The sequence below is a fragment of the Alligator sinensis genome, unplaced genomic scaffold (assembly GCF_000455745.1).
Source record: "Alligator sinensis unplaced genomic scaffold, ASM45574v1 scaffold169_1, whole genome shotgun sequence".
NCBI lineage: Eukaryota > Metazoa > Chordata > Crocodylia > Alligatoridae > Alligator > Alligator sinensis.
The window spans coordinates 283,173-291,253 of record NW_005841924.1 but is presented as its reverse complement, the minus strand read 5'-3'; the positions used below and the strand labels follow the sequence as shown (position 1 = coordinate 291,253).

Below are 8,081 nucleotides of genomic sequence, written 5' to 3'. Positions count from 1 at the left end.
TTTGTGTAGAGGCATTTGAGGCCTCCTGAAGATGTGTGCACTGGCCCCCTAATCTCAGTACTACCCAGGCCCCTGTTGCTTACCTGAGTATTTGTTCTGCTCGTGTTCGATCTAGGCTGGGCTGTTCTTGTGGGTGTCTCTTGGTTTTTTGGTTCAAGGCTTCTTCCGCCCTCATCTTCCCCATCCCCTGATGAGCCTAGTTTAAAGCCTGCCGGAGGAGATCCACCAACCTAGAAGAGAACACATGCTTACCTTTGGGGGGAAAGGTGAAGCCCATCCCACCTGAGCCTGTCTCTCGTCGTGATGTGCCGGTCGTTGTCTAGGAAGCCGAAGCCTGCCTCGAGACACCATTCCCGAAGCTGCCAGTTGGTCTCTCTGATGCAGGTCTCATGTCATCTTCCATGTCCGCTCACTGGTAGGACAGAGGAGAATACCACCTGTGCTCCTATCTCCCTCAGCACGCCCCTCAGAGCATGGTAGTCTGTCATCAGGTGATCAGGGCTTCTCCTGGCCTCATCATTAGTACCCACATGGATTAGGACCATGGGGTAGTAATCAGTGGGCTGGATCATCCCCATCACATCCCGAATCTTTGCTCCAGGGAGGCAGTACACCTCGCATGTTGAGGGGTCCTGGCGACAGATGGGGCCCTCCGTACCTCTCAGGATGGAGTTGCCTATGACGATCGCTCAACGCTTCCTCCTCCGGGTCTGCTTGGCTCCTTCGGCCTGTTCAGAGCATGAAGAGAGTGGAGTTGCCTCCTCACTGGAGGTTTCCTCCTCTCCTTCCTTCTCCTGCAGTGTTGCCAGAGCCTTGTACCTGTTATCCAGCCGGACTGGAGGAACTGGTACTGCTTTGCTGCGAGCAACCCTGGTTTTGGTTGTGACCGTCTGCCACTCAGCAGTGGAGGGCACCTCCCAGGGTGCTTCTTCCTTGTGTGCCTGGTCCTGCAGGGAAAGGAAATAACCATCAATTTCATCCTCCGCCTCCCTGATTCCCCTCAGCCTGCTAACCTCCTCCTGGAGCTCCCTCACCTGCGCCTCCGGGGCCCTAAGACAGGCGCCTGCAGGACAGGTGTGGGGGCCCCCATTCCCTGCCCCCTCTGGCCCTGCTGGGCATCCCCCGCAGGCCAGGGGGCAGGTGGACGCCAGCCCCCCATGGGCTTTGTCTGGGTGGAGGCTTCAGACAAGCCCCAGGCAGGCAGCGCCCCCCGGACAGGGGCCCTAGCACCACTCGGTGTCCACACCATTGTATAAGTTGCTGTTTACTTAGAGTTTTGTGTGGTGCCTTCACCCTACCCTTGCAGGAGTCTCCCTCCTGGCCCTTCCTGCCTGCCCTCTGGCACGAACGCCAGTGCAAACGCCGGCACGCTCTGTTCGCATGGCACGGCTCAGGAGCGTGGCTCCCTACTGGCTCAGCTAAAGGGTTCCGGGGGGCAGTCGTTCATTTTTTAAGTATTGGGACCCATAACTGTGGTGTAGCTGTGCTTTGGCAACCTTGAGGAGTACATACCTTCTGCATGTATATATGAAGATCACTGGAGTTACTGCACATCAATGCCATTTTCGAGAAGTCTGAATTTTATTCCATGTGCTTGCAAATGGTAGACCTTGAAAAATATATGTTTTGTCCACAAAACTGGAACCATTTTTGGAAAGTATGGCACTTAAAATTCAAAAGATTAATGTTTCAGCACTTTTCAGAAAAACAGCTCTGCTTTTCTCACCTAGTGAGATGCTTTATATCCTTTGGCTGCATTTGGTGAAACTCAAAGAGTTCTAGGCTGTCCTCACTTATATGAATACAAAATTTTCAAATTCATAAAATTCTCTTTTGCTTAGCACAAGCTCCTTACCTCCTTTTAATTCTACACTGCTTCAGTGAAATTTTTCAGTTTATTTTTGTTCAAAATTTTGTCTTTTGGATAAGGAATTATTGTCCATTTTTCACAAAGGCTTCCTGTTAACTTAATCGTCTTTGATAATTACTGTCCACTTCAAATATTATTTTTGACATGGTGTCCTGAAAAATGAAGTAGCTTTGAACATATCTCTACTGTACTGTTCTGACCAAAAACTTGACCCAGTTTTATATTTTAAAATGGACATCCTATCCTCTAGGCCTGATCATCTTCAACTTGGGAACATAACTAACTAATGTAAGCAAGCAGACATGATGAATGTTTGGTATCAGCATAATTCTGGACGCTTACAAAAATGAGTTACAAGTAGTACACATCCTCAAATTTTTACTTTTTGAGAGAGAACTTTCCCCATTTTAATTTTATTTTAATGCATATGGGGAAATCCAGTTTGAAAGCTATTTCTCTAGTGCTGCCAGAACTGATTGTGAAAAAATGGATTTCCTGAAGGAATTGCATCATTGGTTCCACCAATAAAAGTTGACTGTCCTAAGGAAAGGGGACCTGCAGTTGAATTCCAGCTGACACAGAAGATGGTTCAAGAATAAGCAGTAACTTTTGTATCCATTTTCTCAGTACAAAAATTAAAACAGATAGATGAGTCTGAAGGGCAGTGTTGCACTTATTTAGCAATTCTACTGGCTTCAAAAGCAACACATTTATAGAATGAGTGTACCAACTTAAGAAAGGTAACAGTTTGAAAGAAAACTCTTACACCTAAGTTTCAATAAAGAAAGTTAATGAGCATTTGGAACAGGGTGGATTTGATTTAAATCAAATTGATTTAAATTACATTTAAATCATTGGTCAGGAAGCCTCAATTTAATCATTTTCTACAAAAAGTGCATTCTTGTGGTTTGATATCCTTTATCCATTTCACTTCTTGAAACTTTGCACTTTTAGAGAAAGGAAAGGGTTTGACTGTGTGTACACAAACCTGCAGAGCCAATAGGGCTGATGGGTGGGTCATCAGCAGGGATCCTGGTTTTCTCTGATAAAAAATTACAAATTCTCTGCTAAAACCCCTCCCAAATCCGTGATTAAAATTAAACCCCCCTACAGTACCCCAGCTGCGAGGGCTACAGACCCAGGTCCAAAGCCCCTTGCCCCTGCTCCCCACTACTGTGGGCTCGGGCGGGCTGGCTTCCTGCTGCCATGTGCACTCCCAGGGGGCAGGGGAGACCTGTGCCCTCAGATCTGTACCCAGGGCAGGTGTAAGCTGCAGGCTCAAGCTTTCACCCTGCTTCCCTCTCCCAGGGCCTCCAGAGCCTGGCAGGCATGACTCAGCATGGCTGGGGCCAGCGAAGCCGGGTTGGGATCTCCTAGCTGCTGCTTGCCCCTCACTGCCCTGGCAACGTGCCTCCTGTGCCTTCTGCTGCTTGGACGGGCACAGCCCCATGCTGCTGCCCCCAATGCAGCCCCATGTGCAGGAGGTGCGACGTTGGTGCAGCATTGGATGAGCAGTGGTGAGGAGATCCCTGTGCAGTTCCGCCGCTGCCTGCTGTGCCAGATCACACCTGCCAGGCTCTGGATGGCCCCAGGGGAGGGAAGCAGGGTGGCAGGGAACAGTGACTAGCAGCTTCTCTGTGCTGTTTGGCTGTTCCCTCCCACCCTGCATCCCTCCCCTGGGGCCACTGGAGCCCAGCAGGCATGACCCAGTGTGGCAGGCAGCAGCGGAGCCACGCAGGGATCTCCTTCCTGCTACTTGCCCTGCACTACCCCGGCACCATGTCTCCTGTGCACAGGGCTGCAGTGAGTGTAGCGGCACAGGACTGCACCCCTCAAAGCAGTGGCAGGGGCAGGAGGCATGTCACCAGGGCAGCGGGGGTGGGGTGAGCAGTAGTGAGGATATCCCCACGCAGCCCCACTGTCACCAGCTTCGCCAGGTGGTGCCCATTGGGCTCCAGAGGCCCCAGGGGAGGAAAGCGGGGCGGGAGCCTGAGCTTGTGCCTGCCCCAAGTACAGATCTGGGGGGTGTCGGTCCCCCTCCCCCCCCCCGCTCTCTGGGAGGGTGCATGGCAGTGGGGAGCCAGCCCTCCCCCAAAAGCATCTTAACAACAAAGAATATGATTAAATTTAAAAAAATCTGATTTTGATTTTTAAAAAAAACTGATTTTTTTTTGTAACCCGGGTACACCCAAGGGTGTGCCCTATTTTCAATCGGATGGGGCAGGTAGGCAGGAGGGGGTGCTCTTAAAGGGATGCCAGAATTTTGAGCGGATACCTCTTTCCTCTATAGAGTTAGCTCAAGCCCAAATTCTTAACTATATACAATTTATTGAGTTACCAATATACACATATATAAAACTCTTTAAGATAGATATAATTACAGATATAGATACAAACATACATATAAAGGTCTGTTAGCTGGAGGAAGTCGGCCCTAGGAAAGGCATTCGGGCAAGTACCCGTGCCTTAGGCCCAGAAGAGGGGTGGCTCCCAGGACAGTCAATCCAGCAAGTTTGTACCACAAGTGGGTTAGCTAATAAAGACATCCTTACAGAGCCCATTATACAGAATTAATACACCTAACTATTTATAACACCAACAATAACAATAGATACCGAATAGGAAACATAACTATACCAGATATTAGATGCACCCTATCTGGGTTCCAACCACTTGATCCCTTGAATGGGATAGGGTCTTCTCCCCCTAGGCCCACTCCCCCCAGGGTCCCTTGCCCAGGGATGCCTCCCCTGCAGGACCCGGGTTCCCAGTAACTCTCAGCCCTTCTTCTGGGGGCTATCGATCTGGCCTCTGGGTCCCCATACCGTCTCAGGCCTCCTGGAGCCATTGGCCTCCAGTTGAAGGTTCTTCCTTCTGGGCCCCACGTTGGGCACCCAGGGAGCTCCTGTGGGAGCCGAGCCCTCACTGGCTCCATTTCCCCAGCCTTACACCAGGGGTCATTCCCCTTCCCGGGCCCTCCTTTGTGCACTGGGGCTCTTTTAGTTTAATGCTGAGCCACACTGTGGTGCTCTGGTTATCTGGACTAGAGCCGGGGCTAACTTGAGCAGCATCGAGCTGCTCCCAGGGCCGACTCTCCGTGCACTGACCTGCACACTGTGTGGGGCCCGAGCAGCCTCCCCATGTGCCAACCTGCGCATTGTGTGAGGCCGGAGCAGCTTCCAGGGCCTGCTCCCCGTGTGCTGATCCATGCACTGTCGAGGCTCAGGCGGGGTCCAGATGATAGTCTTCTCTGGAGCTCCTCTCTCCTCGCTGTCCCTCACTGCATCTGCTCAGCATAGCTGAGTACACTGGGCTTTTATTTACCCTGGAGGCCCACCCCTGAAGTCTGCCGGACCTGCAAAGCGCAGTCTTCAATCAGGTCTAGGGGTTTCTCACCTCCCAGTCCAAGCAGGGGTGGGGCAAGCCCCTCCCAGCTGTTACCTGATTGGTGGAAATGTTCCACCAATCCAAAGTGCCCTTCTCCAAGCCGGGTTTGCCAGGCGAAAGCAGTGAGCCCGCCACATTATTATTATTATTTTTAAATCATTGACATTTATCCACCTTGATTAGGAAACAGGAATCTTAAAGCTCAAAGGAGAGCAGTATAAGGGTGCAGACAGAAGTTACAATTTTCACCCGTTAGCCTGTGTTTTTCAGCTTTTCATCAGCCAGCATATTCCTGGTTTTCTTGTGATGTTGCTGGTATGAGAAGAGACTCTTTGGATCCTAAGACACGAGACTGATACAGAATGCAGGAGTAAGAAAGGCCGGTACTGAAGCCAATTGATATCTCTCAGTAAGGAAGGTCAGTACTCGAGTAACTATAGATGTAATCTTTCTGCTACTGAAGCCAGTGATATCAAAAGCTGTGTGGTCAGACCCTGTGTGAATTAAATCAGTACTATGTTGGCAAAGGAACTAAAATGTACGCTGCTGCAATGTGTTCCATTTTGTCTGTGCTGTTTATCAAATGGTGACAGGATTCACTTGTTTTGATGGGTTGTCCCCACTTTTCCACAGATATTCTGGATTGCCTTTGCAGAATTCATAAGATGTATCATTCTTTCCTTTTTATTATTTACTTTATAGTAATGCCAAGAAGCCTGGAGTAACATCAGTCCCCTTTATCTTGGACTCTTTTTTTTTTTTTTTTTTTAAAAGACACAGACATGGTCTCTCCCACAAAGAATGTAACGATATCCGAAAACAAGAAAGATCTAAAGCATGAGGAAGAGAAAAACCAGAAAATAGTCTTTTAGATGCACCCATGTACTATTGTCCTTAGCAATATAATTTTTGTTTAAGTGAAATCTTGTATTGATATATTGGTGTGTTAACCCTGCTTGCAAGGTTCAAGGTTGTAAAAGTCCCTCTCTGGCTAAAGCAAAATGTAGACAACCCTTATGTAGCGTGATATTTTAAATTATGCTACAAGATTTAGGATGAGGCATTAAGGCACTGAGGTGGAGAACAGGAATCAGACATATTGGGGTTTTAAAATGTAAAAACAAGCTGGCTTGACCTCTGTAGTAAAGATTCTGTTGAACGGCAGTATCATTCACTTGCTGCTTGAGCAAGAAAGCAGGAAGCAAGTGCTTATGGAGATAGGAAAAACCTGTGTCTGTGGTGTTTTTTTCATCTCTTGTCTGGGTCAAAAGGTCCTTGGTATCCTGGCAACACCTAGGGTCTCAGCTTAATTATAATTATAATATTTAATTATAATATTTGCTCCAAATAAGAAAATCTATTTAGCTTAGAGCATAGATAGGATGAAAGGTTCAAGAAGAAGGAAGAGAGATGTATAAAAGACAGATGACTGGTGATCCTGCACACACCTCTTTGATCACCTTGTGACACACACCTTGTGGAGTGTCAACACATGAGATCGTGACCACAGATCTCTACACTCAGTGCCCAGCAGGAAACTCGGGACCTGGTACCAATCCTGAATCCTCACTGTAAAGCTCTGAACTGCTTGTCAGGCTGGTGTCTGTATGTATGACTAACCTTGTACTTAAAAATTTTTGTCTTGTCTTCATCTAATAAAGTTCTTGGTACCAAATCAGACGAGTTGCTGTGTCATTCCCCGTTGTTTCTGGTGAAGCAATTCTATGAGTAACGCTTGTGATGTTCAGTAAAAAAGAGGAGGCACAGTGCTAACAATCCAGAAGTTAGTGTCTATATACTTCTGGAAGAATAGGTTGTAAAACCTGAGTATTTAATTACAGTATGCAATTACTTTAAACATCAATGAGTTGTCACACCTCCAAAGTAAATCATCGGGAAAAGAAAATGAACCTCAACCAGGGAAACATTACAAAAAGAAAGTCAGTTTTTAGGCCACTCTGTCTAACTTCCTGTTTGAAGAAAAAAAATAAAATCAGAAGTCCTAACAAATGAAATTACACTGCAGTTCAAGGTGCTTTGGGTAAATGTGATATCTTTTATTAGATGAACTAAATAGTTGGAAAAGTTGTTCTTTGCAAGCTTTCCGGTCCAAACACAGGCATAGGGAGAGTCATCTGCTGTTTTGTTCTCCTGGATGGAATAGAAGCCAATATGCAAAATGCAGGTCTGAAAGTGCAGGTGTGTGGCAGTGAGGATCAGAGGCCATAGAAGACAATAGGTGTGAGACAGGTAGGTGGTTGGGGGAGGAAGGAATGTTGACCTGGTGATGTAGCTGAAGAGGTGCCGGAGGACTGGAAGAGGGCCAACGTGGTTCCCATCTTCAAAAAGGGGAGGAAGGAGGACCCGGGAAACTATAGGCCAGTCAGTCTTACCTCGATCCTGGGCAAGCTGTTCAAGAAAATTATTCTGGCACACATCCAGGAGGGACCAGCAGGGAAATGCATGCTCAGGGGCAATCAGCACGGGTTCATCAGCAGCAGGTCATGTCAGACCAACCTGGTGGCCTTCTACAATCAGGTCACTAAATTATTGGATGCAGGGGTAGCAGTGGATATAGTCTTCCTGGACTTCCGGAAGGCTTTTGACACTGTCTCTCACCCCGTTCTCGTTAGGAAACTGGGGGACTGTGGCATAGACACCCACACAGTCCAGTGGGTCGCCAACTGGCTAGAGAGCCGCACCCAGAGGGTGGTAGTGGATGGGTCCTTCTCAGCCTAGGAAGGACATGGGCAGTGGGGTCCCGCAGGGCTCGGTCCTCGGGCCCGCCCTGTTCAACATCTTCATCAGTGATTTGGATGAGGGG

The 8,081-nt window shown here is 48.2% G+C and overlaps 2 protein-coding genes across 3 annotated transcripts in view; both read left to right on the top strand.

The window, feature by feature from the left end:
• The window catches only part of TMEM131L (transmembrane 131 like), a 153,067-nt gene extending 146,995 nt beyond the window's left edge, over positions 1-6,072 (top strand). The window contains exons 35-36 of the mRNA XM_025198521.1: positions 5,528-5,675; positions 5,960-6,072. The gene's annotated coding sequence lies outside the window, so the exon portion shown is untranslated. The remainder of the gene's footprint in view (positions 1-5,527; positions 5,676-5,959) is intronic.
• LOC102368346 (toll-like receptor 2 type-2) overlaps positions 1-8,081 on the top strand; it is a 20,567-nt gene that overhangs the window by 8,236 nt on the left and 4,250 nt on the right. Inside the window, exon 1 of one of the 2 annotated variants that reach the window (XM_006019143.3) lies at positions 5,554-5,675. The exons of the other annotated variant lie outside the window; for it this stretch is intronic. The gene's annotated coding sequence lies outside the window, so the exon portion shown is untranslated. Of the gene's footprint in view, positions 1-5,553; positions 5,676-8,081 lie in introns of those variants that run through there. 2 annotated transcript variants of the gene reach the window in all.